This window comes from Tachypleus tridentatus, chromosome 10, assembly GCF_004210375.1.
Source record: "Tachypleus tridentatus isolate NWPU-2018 chromosome 10, ASM421037v1, whole genome shotgun sequence".
In the NCBI taxonomy this organism is placed as follows: Eukaryota; Metazoa; Arthropoda; class Merostomata; order Xiphosura; family Limulidae; genus Tachypleus; species Tachypleus tridentatus.
This window is the reverse complement of record NC_134834.1, coordinates 62,235,348-62,254,072: the sequence shown is the minus strand read 5'-3', so window position 1 is coordinate 62,254,072 and position 18,725 is coordinate 62,235,348. Positions and strand designations below refer to the sequence as shown.

Here is an 18,725-nt window from a genome sequence, read left to right as displayed (position 1 = left end):
ATTAATTAAAAAACTTGCTAACCACAAACGTTCATTTACATTCTATTGGAAATATCAAAGATAACTTGCTAGAATATCCACAATTTTAACCTTTATAATTTATTATTTTTTTATGTTTATACTTTCTTTCTAAGGAGATAATATGTTTATTTAAAGCTCGTTTTTTTAAAGTTAAAAGTGAAAAAGAGAGTATATTCCAAAAGTTTACATATTGTTTATTTTTGAAATGGAGAGAAATGATAATTACAGTTTTAAAGTGAACAAAAATACGTGTAATTAATAACGTATATCTGAAAGCTAATCAAATTAATAATATCATCAAACAACAAACTTGCTATGTTTTTATAGGAGATTCGTGTGGCCCAGTAACTTTCTTGCTGGGCTGTGAAACTGAAGTTCCCTGGTTCGAGTCCCTTTCCAAAAACAAAACACGATCTGTACTTTGGAGCAGTATGTACGCTATAAGGGTGACTATCAAATTCCATTATTTTGTCTGACAAGAACAGCCAAAGAGTTGGTGGTGTCTGGTGACAAGCTGTCTTCCCTCTAAACTAACATTTTAAGCAAATAAACCACTTTTATTTATTTGGAAATATTCTATCCTCAGTGATGCTCTTGAGTATTCTAAGATTGATTCACAAATACCATTAACCAAAAAGATGTCTTTAGATTAGTATAATCCGCGCATTATTTAAAAGTTCAAATGTTCATAATAAAGATTGTAGTGACAAAAATTCGAATTGGAAAATAAAATTATCTACTGCTCGCATTCAATAGCTCAACAGTAAATATAAAGGTTTATAATGCAAAAACTGGGTTTCGATACCCGTGAATGACACAGCGCAGGTCGCTTGTTGTATATAGCGTTGTTGCTCAACAACAAACAAAATCGTTTCTCGACACTGTGTCACTGCAACCGTGGAACATGTGAAATTGTCAAATCAGAAAAACATAACTTCTTCATCACTTTTCGTCTATTTCACATCATGAAAACAACACGGCTAAACTTCCGCTTCCACGTTTTCTAGGTTTGGTAACATATTTATGATTAGTAAATCGGGTGTTGTGACGTAAGAAATGAAGCATAATCTGCTGCTATACATCAAACGAAGATAACAATTATTATTTTCTGTTGCTTTTGTTGTGTATTACTTTCTGATTCTGACATAACATAATTAATATGTTCCGTGAAGATAATGCATTGTTAGTGTAACTAATGTAATAAACCACAGGTGAGTGTAAACAACCAATTTATTTTCTTATTATCTTTTATTATTTATCTCGGGTCGATAAGCGAAAAACATCCTGGTATGTATTATTACGTCACGCATACTACCATCTGTTACGATGCTGTTAACATTTTCTTGAATTTTTAATACAGTAATTATTCTTCATTCGAGCATTCTCTCTATATATATACACACACACACACGTTGACATGCTGAGAATGGAACATGCGCAGAACTCACTCGATTCCATCGGCCCAGTAAGATTGTAAGAGAAAAGGTGTATGTTATAAGGAGAAACCTGATTAGTTAAGTAAATCTTCGTTACATTTGCTATTCGAGCGGAAGGAAGTCCGTGTCGTGCAAATTCATGGATGACTTCAACGGCTTTAAGTTAATGTGAATAGATAAACTAGAGAGATAACAATTCTAACGAATTCATAGTCACATCAGAATATCTTGACCACTGAAACACTTGAACGTCATACTCTTTGTTCGTGTACAGAACGTCACGGACAACGACCATTAACACGAACGTGTTTTTGTATCAATTGCAGATTTTTGTTTTGTGCTCGTTACTAAAATCAGTAGCCACAGGGACCCACAGACTAGAAAAACAAATCGAACTTAAATATTAAGGACGAAGATAAGGCATACAAGCTCAAAGAAGCCATAATAATAATCCGACCTGGAAATTATACTACTCATTGAATATATATCATTTTGGAAATAAATGTGTATACTTTCCTTATGTAACAAATATTTTCTTCTTCATATAGTAATTGGGGAAGAGCCTGAATAATTGGAAAACTTTATTGACATGAAAATATTGAATTAATCATTAAATAAAATAATACATAAGTAATCTGGATATTTCAAAAATGCACATTTTATGGAACTTATGTCTAACCCTAATATTCATTATTAACCGAGTATACTTCTGAATGATATATTTAATTTTTAGTTTTACGTTACTATGGTTTCCTTCACTTCAAGAACCAACAGTTAATTAGTTTTGTGACATGGATAAACTCCATAAAGCTGTTTGCTAAAGGCGTCAAGGAATAACCAGTTTTGTAAAGAACGAAATCAGTGTTGAATTTGGGACAAAATCCGAAAGAATAAACATGGAAACGTTTTGTGAAAAATTAATTAATTAAATGCTTTAATACGTACTCTTCTAAAATAACTGAGATAACAGAAGTTATATAAAAATCAACTAATATAATTAATAACATTTCTAACATTAGGAAAGAGCAAGATAGAGACAGTTCTCTGAAGAAAGATTCAGTGTAGATCCCAAAACAATATCTCCTAAAAGAACTGAGAGATTATTTTATAAAATTCAGAATGTATTGCTAATATAACTAAGTCCGTGTGTGTGAGTGAGTGTATATTAACAAAGGATTTTAACAAAGCCACATCGGGCTATCTGCTGTGCCTACAGAGAGGAACTGGACCATTGATTTTACCGTTGCAAATCCGAAGACTTACCTCTCTTCCATAAGGGAACAATTAAGTCAAATACAGTATTTCGTGGAATTCAGCTAGCGTAGACTTATATACTTTGTCTCCTGAAAGAACTGAGACAGGAGAATTGGTTTGTGGAGCTCAGGATAGATCCACCACTGTCATCTTCTAAGAAAACTGAAATAGTACAGTGCATTGTGGAGCTCATTACAGACCCCAAAGCGTCACCTCCTAAAAGAGCTGAGATAAATGTAACACTCTGAAGGAAATTTGTTCATATACATGAAAACTGGTAGAGTGCAAGAAGCTCAGAAACAGCACTAGGTAAGATCTTCCACATCTGAATTGTCAACGTTATTCTAATTTCAATAGCACATAATCAAACTGCGTAATGCTGAAATAAATATTACCGTATTTATTTGTCAGTGTATAAAACGATACTTTTTACTCTTTGTTTGTTTAGAATTAAACACAAAGCTGCACAATGGGCTATCTTTGCTCTGTCCACTCCAAGTATTGAAACCCGTTTTATAGAGGTGTGAGTCCGCAGATATACCGCTGTGCCACTGTCTTTTTACTTTTTAAACAATGTCTGATTTTACTCCTCGTCCTATACACAGACAGAGCTCCAGTAAAAACTCTCTGGTTAATAACATATTTAATCAAAACCATGTTGTGTATTTTACTTTAGTTTGCTTTTAGAGTAGATGCACTGTGCCACCTACTGCGTTATAATAAGATATTTATACTTCTGTCATTTGACTTGATTCTTCGTAATTAGAAGTTATTTTTCTCACATGCTAATTACAATTAATGAAAACATCTAATCTGAGGTGTATTTATTTCATCCTTCACACTAAAATTTAGTAATATTATAACAAAAACTTTTCTTTAACGTATACTAATTTTCGTGATGACGAAAAACCCACTTGAAGTAAAAAAATGTATCTCAAAACGGCTAGTACAGGTATTAATACTTTTACTAACAAGGCACAAAACAATGTTTCGACCTTCTTAGGTCATCTTCAGGTGTGTTGTTTTCAGGTGAAGATGACCTAAGAAGGTCGAGAGGTTGTCGTCTGCTTTACTAATAAAAGTGCACTCATTTTGTAAACACGTTTTTCTTTAGTAGATCATTAGTTCTTAAGGTTTAATTTATTTCTTATTATTGTTTTTGTTTTCAGTACAGAAAGAATTCTACTGTAATGAAGACTTTGTAAGGTTGTTTATTACATGTTTGTGACTTAAGTTATGCAGCATTAAGCTGTTTGTAACGTTTGAATAGCACAAACAATCACACTTGTGGCTGTATTGGTTACCTCAGAGCGCAGTTTAGCCCAGTTTAAAAACAACTTTAGGAATTTTTCTATAACAATAACATTCTAGACTTGATTAATATTAGAAAGTCAACATGTACACCGAATCTCAAAGAAATACGTTTAATTTGCTCAAAAAGTCCAGGGTAGTCTTATACATGGGATTATCTTATATACCAGCAAACATGATATGTGATGTTAACATTGATGTATCTTGAAAACAGAGTAAAATTTATTTTTCAAAACACACTTCATCGATATGTGTCTTTAAAAGAAAAACATTACGTAATTTAGCAATGTCTAACGATATGCAAATAATTCATGAAACTAAGCTTATATAATACGTTACTAATATATTTTTAAAAAGTGCTACTGTTTTGAGGCTAACACCATCTTTGTGTTGTAGAAATTAATAACATGTAATATAACACTGAGGTTGGTGTTTTCTTTGTGTTGGACCCTTCGTTAGTACAGAAGTCTACAGATTTACAACGCTAAAATCAGGGGTTCGATTCCCCTCGGTGAGCTCAACAGATAGTCCGATGTGGCTTTGCTGTAAGAAAAACAAACACAACACACGTTTTTTGTGTTGTACTAGTATACTGTGTTATACCGGGGTTGATTTTCTTTGATACTAATTGAAAACCATTAATAATAATAGTTTTTTCTAACATTAGAGCTATTTATAAGCAACACTGAAATGCTATCGACGAGATTTAAAGAGTAGATATTATGTTAGGTTTCGTTTGTATAAGACGGAATACAACTTTACAGTAAAGCTTGCTCAACTGATCATTAAGTAACAAAGCAGAAAATTTCAAACATTATTTGAAAGAAATCAAACATTTCTTTAAACTACGCCAGTGTACCTTCAACTTTCAATTAAAGAATGTCACATTAAAGAATTAACATGCAAGAACAACCAAAATTGGCGTATCAGAGGGTTCCATTTACTCAACTAGACATTTACTGAAAGTTATATATACAAAGGCAAATCTAATGTAAAAGTAATACTATAGTGCCTAAATCACAACACACGTTGTATCTCAGCCACAAACATATTGAAATACGAAAACGCAATTAAACACAATTAATTGTTTGGAAGAGTTTATCCATATTCTATTGAAGGATTTTTTTTTTTTTTTGCACTGTTGGCTTATTCTGTGTGCCTGGTTGGTTGTTCTTCGTGGAATGTTTTCGGAATTATACTTATGACTGAGACTGGTAACAGTAGAGGCGCCAAACTAATGATTCAATACATCTAGTGATTGTGAACTTTTGTGACACTGTATCCTTCTGGTAAGTTAAACTGGACTCGTTATTTAAGTAGTCAGATATCTTAATTAGGTCACAAACTACTCAGGATTGATTACTCACAAAATAATTTAAATTAAACGACTTAGGATTTAAGACTAAACATTTTTCTAAAACTTCGCAACTACGGAATTTGTTGGAAACATTCATATTAGCTTTTATTTTCTATATGTATTCTTAATTACCCTGAATATTGTTTAATGAAAAATGACAAAAAACGGTATATGTATATACACGCACAATTCGACATTTTCATATTTCTAACACTCGTACCACACATCATCAACTAGTTACTTTGATAAATATTTATTTCTTATATGTCTTGAACATATAAACATAGGAAATTTACAGATACAAGTTTTATTTACACCAAATAAGAGTTTCATTCATATCCTCAAGTCCACCGCTGTTACAGCGGTAATTCTACGGATTTACAACGCGAAAATCAGGGTTTCGATTTCCCTTCGGTGGACTTAGCAGATAGCTCGATGTGGCTTTGCTATGAGAAAAAACACACACACACATGCCCCAAAATACGAATTTAGTTCATATTCTTAAGTACAGCTGAGGGTCGCGAGTTACAATCTCAGTCTCACCAAACATACTCGCCCTTTTAGCCGTGGGGGCGTTATAATGTAACGATCAATCCCACTATTCGTTGGTAAAAGAGTAGTCCAGGAGTTGGCGGTGGGTGGTGATGCCTAGCTGCCTTCCTTCTAGTCCTACACTGCAAAATTAGGGACGGCTAGTGCAGATAGCCCTCGTGTAGCTTTGCGCGAAATTGAAAGCAAACCAAACCTTATATACATATATATATATATATGTACACGAGTTTTGTTTACATTCCCATAAGTACAAGTGTTATCTATACCCATCGATACCAGTGTAGTTTATATATATATATATATATGTACACGAGTTTTGTTTACATTCCCATAAGTACAAGTGTTATCTATACCCATCGATACCAGTTTAGTTTATATATATATATATATATGTACACGAGTTTTGTTTACATTCCCATAAGTACAAGTTTTACCTATACCCATCGATACCAGTGTAGTTTATATATATATATACATATGGATCCTAATTTTGTTTATATTCCATCTTTGAGGCTATGGTCAACATTTAAATCTTTTTTTTTTAATAAATGAAGAAAGAATTGTTAGTACTAGATTATTAAATACACGCAGAGCTACGAATTAGTTGCGATTATTTTTACACATCTAATATCATTGTGTTTCCTGCCAGTTTCACACAAATATTCCTTCTATTCAGTATTCGATGCGCTCTTTTTCCAATATATTCTTTTTCAATGATAAAGTAGGTCAAAAGGACGTCACAACAGCTGGATATGCTGCCTAAAAGGCCTCGTTACACGTCAAGGTCCGTGGATATATTATTTTTTTCCTTTTGCTTACCCAAAGGGCGTGACAATAGTTTTCCGTACTTCTATCTAAATGCATTATGAGTTTCAAACGTCATCTTTTGAAAAGTCATCTTCTAACGATGATGATGCAGCCTCTAAAATAACCGACTCGTTAAACTGGTACATATTTCAAAAACATACTACTAAAGTCGTCAAAACTACTTATGAAGCATAGCCTCAAGCTCAGTGAACTATTCCTATGTTATTTGTATTACGATGTAACACGTATCTTGAAAAGACCGGTTGAGCAAACTATAAAAAACGTATTTAACATATGTTTTATGTACCAAATAGTTACAACTAAACCAAATATAGCTACACAGTATAAAAATGAACTGACTTAAAAAACACAGCGATCATTTTTTTCTCTTTTCTTTACATTACTAGCATGTGATAATTAACAATGTTCATCTTTCTGAAGGACAAAGAAACTAACAAAAAGAAACGTATTTCCAGGTCTCGTACACGAACCGTTTGCAACTGATCCGACTTCCGTTAAGAAAGTGACGTTTAGCGCTATTCATCATTGAAAACCACAAAAAAAAACAATATTTGAAAATGGCACTTCCGGTTATCGTACTGGCCAACTCAAGATACGGTCGAACAGTGATAATTTTTTTTATCCATCAATAAAAATTCCAACAAAGTCTTTGTTTGAAATCATTCCGGAAACGGTCAAGTAGAGTTCAACTGAGATAAAAATTATTAATAATAATTTTCTACCTAATACACATGTCTATGATAAATAGGGTCCCAAAATAAAACCGACCAAAGCCAAAGAACCCTGACAGTCCTAACGTACCCGAAAGGTACCATCGAAAGCCTTTCGGATTATGGGGCTTTTATATTGCAACTTGTATATTGAGACTAAATGTGAAGCCACTTGAGATAAAACAATCTTCAGGTTTCTAAAAGTAATCAAACAAAAATCGAGAAAGTAAATTATTAAATCCACGAAATTTAACACTATTACGTCTGTGCTATAAACGTATATTTACTTGAATACATTTAAAACATGTATCATTTTCCAAATATACACCTTGGACATGTATCAGCCGTATTGATTTATTCTTTTTGAAGTAGAGAGTTATTTATAAAAACAAGGATCTGTGAAGTAAACAACTGTTCACATGTGTAAAGTTTAGCTCTACTAACTGTGAAATAAATAGTATTTATGTGTATTTTAGGCAGTTACTGTGAAATAAACAGTTATTTACGTGTATAAGTTTAAGCTATTTACCAACTGTAAAATAAATAGTTATTTATGTGTACAAGTTTCAGCTATTTACTATGAAATAAACAGTTGTTTACGTGTACAAGTTTTAACTATTTACTATGAAATAAACAGTTGTTTACTTGTACAAGTTTTAACTATTTACTATGAAATAAACAGTTGTTTACTTGTACAAGTTTTAGTTGTTCGTTGTGAAGTAAACAATTGTTTATGTGAATAAGGTTTTTAGCTAGATACTAACTGTGAAATAAATAACTGTTTAAGCGTACAAGTTTTAGCTATCTACTGTGAAATAAACAGTTTACGTGTATAAGTTTTAACCATTCACGTAAATAACTGTTTTGGTGTACAAGTTTCAGCTATCTACTATAAAATAAACAGTTGTTTACGTGTATAAGTTTTAGCTATCCACAGTGAAATAAACGAACAAAATTTAGTCGTTTATTAACTGTGAAAGCGACAGCTGTTAATATACATGAATTCTAATGTTGTATTTTTGTGAAACATCTGTTTTTAGGGTTTTAATTAAAAATCACCTTTGAAGCAGAAACGGCATATTCTAGCAATACTCAAGATAATTTGTCTCTTTTTATCATCTAACGAGCGAATTCCGAGAACTGTCTTCCAGAACAAATTATTACCTGCTCACCAAAGACGCAACTACGTCTTGTTTCAGCAAGCACTGTGATTATCTTTAACAAAAAAAAAATACAATCTTCTTCTGTATATGGCCATTGAACTTGACCCGTCCATTGTCCTTCTTCCTACTTGATTGGTTTGAATAGCAAGCGCTAAAGTCAAATATCACTCCTCTAAAACCACTTGATAATTAAAAACCTTCAACAAGTAGTAACCGACGTGTAATCATATTGTTCCAAACTCGTTTTCAACGACATTGTTCATGTATATCACACTTATGATTAACCATATATAAATTATTAGTCGGTTTAATTAATTAAAACTATTATAAATATGATCCAACTTTTACTGCACATAATCCGCATAAGCACAATACAGAAAGTTGTGTTGAAAGAGTTTCTACAGCGTGAATACGGCAGAAAAAATATCAGCCTAATTTACAAAACAAGATGAGTCGAATGAGAACATTTTAAAGTATGCAAGTGCAACTTAAACCTTTTCTAGTTGAACTTACGGATTTCTCATGAATGAAAAACCCATAATTTCATATTTGATTAAAATTTTCTGATCCACAGAAAGCCAACTTTTTAGCGTAGAACAGAATGTTTTATGCGTATGTTGGTATTGGATGGAACCTGCATTACCGCTATATCATAATTATTACACTCAGTTTGTACTGCCACTAGCATCGTGCGTTTCATTCATTATAACGTATATTGCCACGGATAACATGATTACTACACTCAATTTAACCTGTACTGCCGCTAGCTTCGTGATTAATACATTCGGTAGAGTATGTACTTCTACTGCTGTCCTATTGAGTGTTGACTCAATTCAACTTGTACTGCCGCTGGTATTGTTATCAATACACTCAGTACAGGCCAGGTGGTTAAGGCACTCGACTCGTAATCTGAGGGTCGCGGGTTCGAATCCCCATCACACCAAACATGCTAGCTCTTTCAGCCGTGAAGGCGTTAATGTGACGGTCAATCCCACTATTCGTTGGTAAAAAAGTAGCCCAAGAGTTGGCGATGGGTGGGGATGACTAGCTGCCTTCCCTCTAGTCTTACACTGCTAAATTAGGGACGGCTAGTGCAGATAGTCCTCGTGTAGCTTTGCGTGAAATTCAACACAAACCAAACGAAACTACTCAGTACAGCCTCACCTGACAACATAATAAAAATCTCAAAGCATACATCACACCCATAATAGAATACGTATCTCCTGCCTGAATAAACATATCACCCATCAATTACAGAAACTACAAAGAATACAAAATTCAGTTTTAACTTCAGCCTATAAAGTACCACGTTGCACTTTATCCACATTCTTGCACAAGTATGCGATCATAGAAACAATATCTGAAAGACTCTTGCATAATACACTAAACTATTGTAATAAGAATTGTCATAAAAATGACTTAATGTGTGATCTCGACAGATACTACGTGCATGATGAACATAGTCCTAAGTACCTCTCTCCTGTAAATATATATTTAAGAAATATTAAACAAGCTGGCCACCATGCACTAGACACTTAAAACTAGTGTTATTTTATCATTATTATTCTTATTATTAGTAGTAGTATTTCATATATATGGAAAAAGAAAGGAAAAAAAAAGAAAGCAAAGAAAAATAAAAGAAAATAAAAAATAAAAAACAAAAAAGGAAGAAAAGGAAAAAAAAAACTCTTTCTCACGACTGCACATGGACACTGCCCTGAAACGGGCCTGGGTACCGTGTCATACTCTGGCCCAAAGTGAAACAAAATACCACACCCGAAGTATAGACGCCATCAAAGCACGGGATGGAGGAAGAGGTCTAGTGCACCTGATCCTCCTGGGTATTCCACATAATTACCCAAATACCAACACAGAGGAAGCTCGAAGCTAAGTACAGCCTATATTGGTGCTCTTATTGTGATAACTATAGTCACTAAATACCGTATCTGCCGCTAGTATCTTCATTATTACACATATTTGAATCTGTAATACCTCTGATAAGGTCACTCAGTACAATCTATATTGGTGCTGGTATCGTGATAACTGCTGCTACTATCGTCATTACTACACATATTTGAATCTGTAATACCTCTGATATCGTCACTCAATACAGCCTATACTGCCATTGATACTGCAATTACTGCATTTATTACATCCTTCTTATGTCGTTGATATCGGGAATTACTACATTAGTGATTATCGCACTCAGTGTAATGTGTTTCAGGTGCGTATATCATGATTACCACACTCATATAGGGGTGGTTCAAATGGATGTATCGTGACAACTGTAAACATTTTTAACCTGTGAAGTAACTCTCTCTATATATATGGAGTAAAAGCTGGCATTATACAGTTGGTGTCAAAGACGATATCATTGAAATGAACAGCTTGTATCGTATGAAGTATTTATTTACTTATAGGTAATATATATCAAACAATGAAGGTAACCTAGATAAAAAAAAAATCAGACCTCAACAAGTCGGACCAAACTGTACCAGATGTAGAAACAAGAACGAAGTATTTTTCTATATAACGTTGGGGATAACTTGTCACTCCAGTTATCCATCAACTCGCAGGTCAAAACCTAAACTAACATCAGCACACCAGGTGTTCCAGCTCACAACTTCCTTGTACGCATCTACTCTACAACGGTTGTTATTCTACAGTGTTGTACCCATTGTGGTTCCTATATCTGGAACAACTTTGATTTGGTTCTGGTTCAGACGCAATGAGTTCTTTCTTTCTTTTTACATATTTTACTCAAAATTTAAAATAAGCATAAATTACAAGCTTAGCATATTAATGTTACAGATAAAACAATTTACACTAGTGCATTAAAAAGTAGTGTGCTTAACCCTATAAAATTAGTTACACCAGTTATCCTAATGAACAGGTGAATATATAAGGTACCAGCATCAGCATATCAGACCACACAACCTAACCTGAGAGATATAGAGTATCATTCTTAACAGATTAGTTGTTTTTTTTATCGGCCATCTGGGAAGATCTGTATGGAACCTGACACAGTTGATCAAATCATAGCAGGTAACACTGCACAACAAAGGTTTTGCTTCTTGAGCACTGTTGGGTGTTCTTTATAGATTTTTCACTGCTGATCACGAAAATTACGTCCAAATTTGACCACTACGTACCGTTTCATCGAAATCTTCGTTTTGCTACAATGGAAAAACGATATCAGGGCAACTGGAATCCGTCAATGTTTGCTGACTACTGTTGGACACTGCAACGTGATGCATCGGATATTGAATACATACGAAAATCAGCACTTTTAATTATGTTGAACTTAATAGCGTATTAGAAATATAAACGCAATTAAATACGTTATTGCCGGTAAACAGTTAACTGTCTATTTCTCAGAGTTCCTTCGTGATGAAGCAAAACCAAAACTATATTTGTGCATACCCACCAGGTACCTGTTACAATCAGCAAAAACTTTTCAGGAAGCAAAACTTTTCATAAAAATTGTTGTGCAGTGTAACTTGAGTGATTTGAAATAGTAGACGTAACACATCAGCTGTTGCCATTTAAGATGAGAAACCAAAAGATACAGTTTATGACGTTACAAAACCTTAATGATCGACTGTTGTATGAAAAGATGGTTTATCTGTTTTTATAAATATTCGCGTAATGCTTCTTGGATAATATCTACACCAGTCGTCTCCCCGTCACACCAAACATCCTCGCCCTTTCAGCCGTGGGGGCGTTATTATGTGACGCTCAATCCCACTATTCGTTGGTAAAAGAGTAGCCCATGACTTGGCAGTGGGTGGTGATAACTAGCTGACTTCCCTCTAGTCTTACACTGCTAAAGTAGAGATGGATAGCGCAGATAGCCCTCCTGTAGCTTTGCTCGAAATTAAAAAAAAAAGGCAAACAAACGCCAGTCATCATAATCTTGAAATGATAGAACATTGAAAAGACAGTTAATCAACAGCATCTATCTCCAACTGTTTTGGTATACTTTTCTAACCTAATAGTCAGATTTTACAGTCGCTCTTGTAACGTATATACAGCCTCAAAGTACGAAGTGCGTATTTTTTTTTATTCTTTAACGGTAAGGGGACGCAAACACTGAACCAAAGTTTCTTGTCCTATACGCTAAACTTTAGGCCACTCTTGGCTCGGAAAGATTTGTAGAAACACTGGACCTCATTCACGTTTGTTTCTTACGGTTGTCTTCTGCAAATACTTTAGTACCCATCATCTCATCCCGTGTTCTTACCATTGAAATCTTCTGTTCAACAGACATACAATAGAATTCTTATCATTATGTATTGAATTAAAGCAGATTTGATATGAGACTGTGAATGGACACAATGGGACGAATTTATGTGTTCTGGTTATTATTGTTCACGATCACGAGGGAGCGGCAGGTGTTTGTTATTAATATTTCTACCATTGACTAGGATGTGAAAGCACTTTCGACCAGTCATATGCTTGAAATCACATGGAGAACGGAAACCAGTGATGAGAACAGGTTGATTGAATAAACGTTATAAAGCAAACTCTAACACTACACACACAAATAAACACACGTTACACTGTTAAGTTAGTGACATGTAAAACTTATTCAAATTCAATCGACGTGGTCGTAAAGTAATTAAATGACTGGCGTTAAATTATCATAATACAAAAATTTCCATCAGCTCTTGGGTTTTAGATCTAGAGATAAAATCTATTTGTAAAGCGACCAGGGTCGCATTATTGGGACACTCGAACCAGGAAATTGAAAAGTGAGTATTTTTAGGCTAGATTTGGGTTACTGTATTTGTAAAGTGATGATATTGTTGCTGTTTATAGGCCTAATTCATCCACAACTTAAACTTCTTATTTTCATATCCGAATCTCAGTTTGATTTGGTTTGTTTTGAATTTCACGCATAGCAACACCCCGAATCTCAGTAAAATGTTTAATTCCGACATGAATTCTTAAAAGTCGGATTTACTTAAATACATGTTACAACAATAACAGCAAGAATAAAAACAGAAATAACGTTTTGAATGTCTAAATCCAGTGAATTATTGAAGTAGACTTAAGAATTTTTATAGAATTCATGTTAACTTCAGATCTTTTTCTCTCTAATTCAAAATCAGATGTGAAATAATTTTTTACTCGCCTCTGATTTTGAGACGCAATGAATAAATTACTAGCTACGATTTTGAAACAAGTCAACTTGTTAAAGCTTTCCCCCGGTTAAATCGATAATGATGTCACCACAAGGAAATTTTGGGTGAGACGGGACAAAAGTGGAAGGTATTTTATAAACACAAAATTAAAAGTATAAACTTCTATATAAAAATATCAGACAACTGCTACAAACAGATTTTAAATTAACAAACTATAGGTGTTTTATCACTACAAACAAACAACGATGGTTACAAAGCAGACAAAACTGAAAAATATTTTTATTCTTAGTTTTAAACTTGAAATTTTTTAATTTATCCTCATAATCCTTAGTCAAGATAAATAAGACTATGTAACAAAATTTTTAGTTTTTCTTGTTCCTGGGCAGAAAGTGTTATTTTCTAATTGCTTATGCCTAAAGTAAATGGAGAAGACCTATTTTTCTCTTCAAACTTTGCTTTGTGACCTGGGTAATGACATTTTCAAGTTTACCCATTTTCCAGAACATTCCAGGTAGATTCAGTGTTGAGTAGCTGATAGAGAATTTTCTCGAACTTACAAGAATTTTCAAGAACTTTCTAGAATGTTGTAGAAGCCTCAAAGCTGTGCTGCTCCATAACAGGAATAGTATCCGTCTCTTCCCCTGGCTCATTCGGTGCACCTCAAAGAGGAATACAACAGCGTCAAGACCTTACTAAAAGTTTTGAAGTATGATGAGTATAGCTGGGAGGTTATCGGAGACTTCAAAATGGGTCTCTAAGGAGGATTTACCAAATTTCCCTGTTATCCTTGCTTTGGAACAGCAGGAACACTGTAGCGCACTACAACAGCAAGAACTGGCCACAACAGACCAAGTTCTCTGTAGGGGGGCACAATGTCAAGTGTGAGCCACTAGTGAACTTCCAGAAAGTGTTGTTCCTACCATCGTACATAAAATTGGGTCTTACGAAATAATTTGTCACAGTTCTTGATAAGGAGTCTGCAGCCTTCAAGTACCTTCGAGACTTCTTCCTTTCGCTGTCTAAGGAAAAGTTCAAAGCTGGCGTCTTCGTTGGACCATAAATAAAGATCCTGGAGTGCACAGAATTCCCAAAGAAGCTCAGTAGGAAGGAAAAAAGCTTGGGGCAGCTTTGTCGCAGTGGTTTGGGGCTTCTTGGGCAATCACAACGCCGAAAATTATGTAGAACTGGTTGAGGCTCTGGTGAAGAACTACGGCAAAATGGGCTGCAGGATGTCCCTGAAAGTCCATATCCTTGAAGCTCATCTTGATAAGTCAAAAGAACATAGGAGCATACTCAGAGGAGCAAGGCGAACGCTTTTACTAAGATATATTGGGCTTTAAACGCCACTACCAAGGAGCGTATAACGAAAACATGAAGATAGACTATATTTGGGGGCTGATACGTGAAAGTGATTTACACTACACTATCAAATCTCGACAAACTACTCACTTCTAAACATTTTTATTCATTTTTGTATAACTTTAGTATAAATACGTGTAAATCTTGATTCATATGTTTTTTTTTATTCAGACCTCATGTAAATGAAAATGTGCAAATTTGCCCGTTTTTACATAGAAAATAGGTTAATTTCTAAATTTCATTATCCAGGTCACAAAACAAAGTTTGAAGGGAATAATGGTCATTTTCTGTACGTTTACAACACAAGCAATTAAGGAATAACACATATTATCCACGAACAAAATTTGTGTTACATAGTGTAATGTAGTCTAGATATTTGACAGGATAAATGTTAATATATATATATACATACATACATAAACACTTTATTTATTTAAAACAACACACTTATAAGAACTATTTAACTAGTTTACAAATCTGGGACTTACATAAGTCTCTCAAACTGGCCCAATCTTGTTACGTCCAAAAACATCAATGTATGGAGAGTGTCCAAATGATAAATCACTCTAACCACGATGTCTTTTTTGATTTCTGAGTTACGTGGGTAATTTGTTTTGGTCTAGTGAGAACTTATTATGTACTATCATGAAACAAAAAGACATCGTGGTTAGAGTGATTTATCATTTGGACACTCTCGATACATTGATGTTTTTGGACGTAACAAGATTGGGCCAGTTTGAGAGACTTATGTAAGTCCCAGATTTGTAAACTAGTTAAATAGTTCTTATAAGTGTGTTGTTTTAAATAAATAAAGTGTTTATGTATGTATGTATGTATATTCACAGCAAAGGTATAAAACTGATGAGGCAGTGCATTCAAATCATTATCAACAAGACCACGAGAATAACACACTTAATTAGCATTATTTTTTCTGTTATAAATATTATCGGCCGTAATATAAACAATATCTCACGAAGTTAAGCAAACTTAATAAATAAAGGTTAATCTTATACCTTTATATTAAGCCAATAATACAAACTAATTTTTATGGTAAAAATGTAATAACACAAAACTAAAACTCATAAAAATAGATGTACCAAACATTCTAAACAAAACTGTTAATGAAGCTAAGTTAAATAATGGGGTATATTTTACTTACAAAGTTCATAATCACTAGTTACTTTGTTCAAGCATAATAGTAGATTTCATAGCCCTTGAAGACTTTGATATCAATATACTTAAGTTTAACACAAAATCCTCTCTAACAACGTCTTATGACCATTTAAAGCCGATCAAACAGTTCTGACAATGTAACTGAGTTAACTGATACACTGTTATTTTTTATCTATGAAGATGCTTGCTTTTATGAGAAGTTATTGGTAATTATAATTGTGCTTCAACAACCAAATCTATGAAATACGTGTTTTGATCGATTAAACTTTTGTGTTTTCTGTGAAAAGGTGAGGCTGAATGAAAACGCTTCGGTACCTGTCTTTAAGATGAAAGCGTTAAGAAAACTGTTGTTTTTATTCCAGTATTATGACTCTTAATCTTCAGTTCAGTATTTGAAACCCTTTCCTCTGTATTTCATAGTGCTTTCTGTGAAGATAAAATATAATCTTCAGTTCAGTATTTGAAACCCTTTCCTCTGTATTTCATAGTGCTTCCTGTGAAGATAAAACACATACAGTCTGTTTTCATGTTGTTTATTTAGTTAGTTTTTTATTTTTCCTTTTTTAATTTTTGAAAAAAAAGAAAAACTCTTCGCTGTGAAAACAGGAAAAAATACCCAACAACTCCAGAGTTACTCATAATTTAATTCAAAATCAACGTAAATAAAAAAGAGATTAAAGAGAATATTGAGTTTAATCACCTAGCTTTATTCACAGAATAAGTAACTCATTTTACGTTTTACTTTAATAAAAAACATCTTATGGAAGTTACGTACAAACAATTGCATTTCTACTCTGCATGACAGTTAACTTCAGAGAAATGTTCACAACTTCTTAAATTCAGATAATAATAATAATAATAAAATTGCACGTAGGATAATATCTTTGCGAACACAATTCGTAAATTTTCTAAGGCTGATCTATTGAAAATTCGATAAATAAAACAAGCCTTAGGCAATAGAAGTAAGGTTGGTGAAGTGTGACAACACCTGCTTCAGGCTCTAACGTCCGGTCACTGACTGACTAAAGGTTAGGCTGCAAGTCTGAGAAAATGGGAAGGAATTAAACTTCATACGAAACGGACAAATAAATCAAGTTGACTTGCCTACAGATTTTTTTTCTATCTCTTTTTTTTTTTGTACTCAAACATGAATGAAAATACCACTATTTCTTGGTATTCACTGAATCGAACTATCTACTAAAAAAAGAAATTCATAGGTGTATACCGTTACGGTACTTAAATAATTTTTATCTCTTCCAATTATAAAAGGTAACAAACTTTTTCGTATCTTCATAACTGTGAGGACTTTCACGCAAGCAAGCTCAAAGTCGTAGTTGTTTGTAACGAATAAAATCTATAGGCACGAGTTTACTAGTTAGTCACACACACGTATGACTAACACACATACTTATATGTGCCATGTTCCTCTGAATCTCTTCATCTTCCAGATAAAAAATCCAAAGAGTAGCGTTTCTTATGGACTTCTTTTACTATAGAAGAGGCCTTTAGCATAGAATTCGAAACGTTATGTGCTTTAAGAATGAAGCTTAAAGTTGGTCATAAAATATTACTTACCATGATAAAGCTTAATAAAATAAGGCTCACGTGTTCATCAGGGTTTTTTGGTTAATGTACTACTTTGAACTACATTCTCTTAATAAAATAATATATTTTTCAATGATTTGATAGCGATACAATAGATTATAATTTTCATTTGATAAATAGAAAAATAAACACACAGATACGGAGTTGAAGTTTTACCACATTTATTCCAACACATACCAATGCATGACTTCTGCAAATTTTGTAGCAAAACTAAGCTATTTCTTGTAGAAAGTCATCACTACAGACATAAGGATTACAACCCTTCATTGAAATTAAGGTATACAATATAAATTATATGTGTTTAAGGTAATGCAAATAAAAATGTTTCCTTTCAGTGATGAGAAAATATAACACGTAAATTGGCCTTTCTTATGGCTAAGACAAAATATTTTTTCATGCAAAATAATGCAGAGATTTTGTCCATTTTTGCTTCAGTCTGCTTTTTCTTAATAAAACAGTTACGATGCTCAAACTGAAATGAGAACGAAACGCTGTACTATTGGAAAAGATTCGGAGAAGGGTTACTAGAATGGTGTCTGTGATGGAGGGAATGTCATACGAGGACATGATGTATGAGAAAAGATTGGCTGAAAATGTAAGAATTAAGAGCAAGAAATTTTTAAAACATTAAGGGTAAACAAGATGTTAAATGGAGGAAGGACCCATGAGGAATGATAAAGAAAGGTTAGTATCTGTCGATTATGTTAAATGGGAGAAGAACCCATGAGGGATGATAAAGAAAGGCTAGTATCTGTCGATTATGTTGAATGGGGGAAGGACCCATGAGGGATGATAAAGAAAGGCTAGTA

General features: G+C 33.6%; 1 protein-coding gene across 2 annotated transcripts in view; it reads right to left on the bottom strand.

Annotated features, from left to right (window-relative positions):
* Positions 1-18,725, bottom strand: part of LOC143229421 (cadherin-23-like) — a 104,192-nt gene that overhangs the window by 74,988 nt on the left and 10,479 nt on the right. The window lies entirely within an intron of this gene.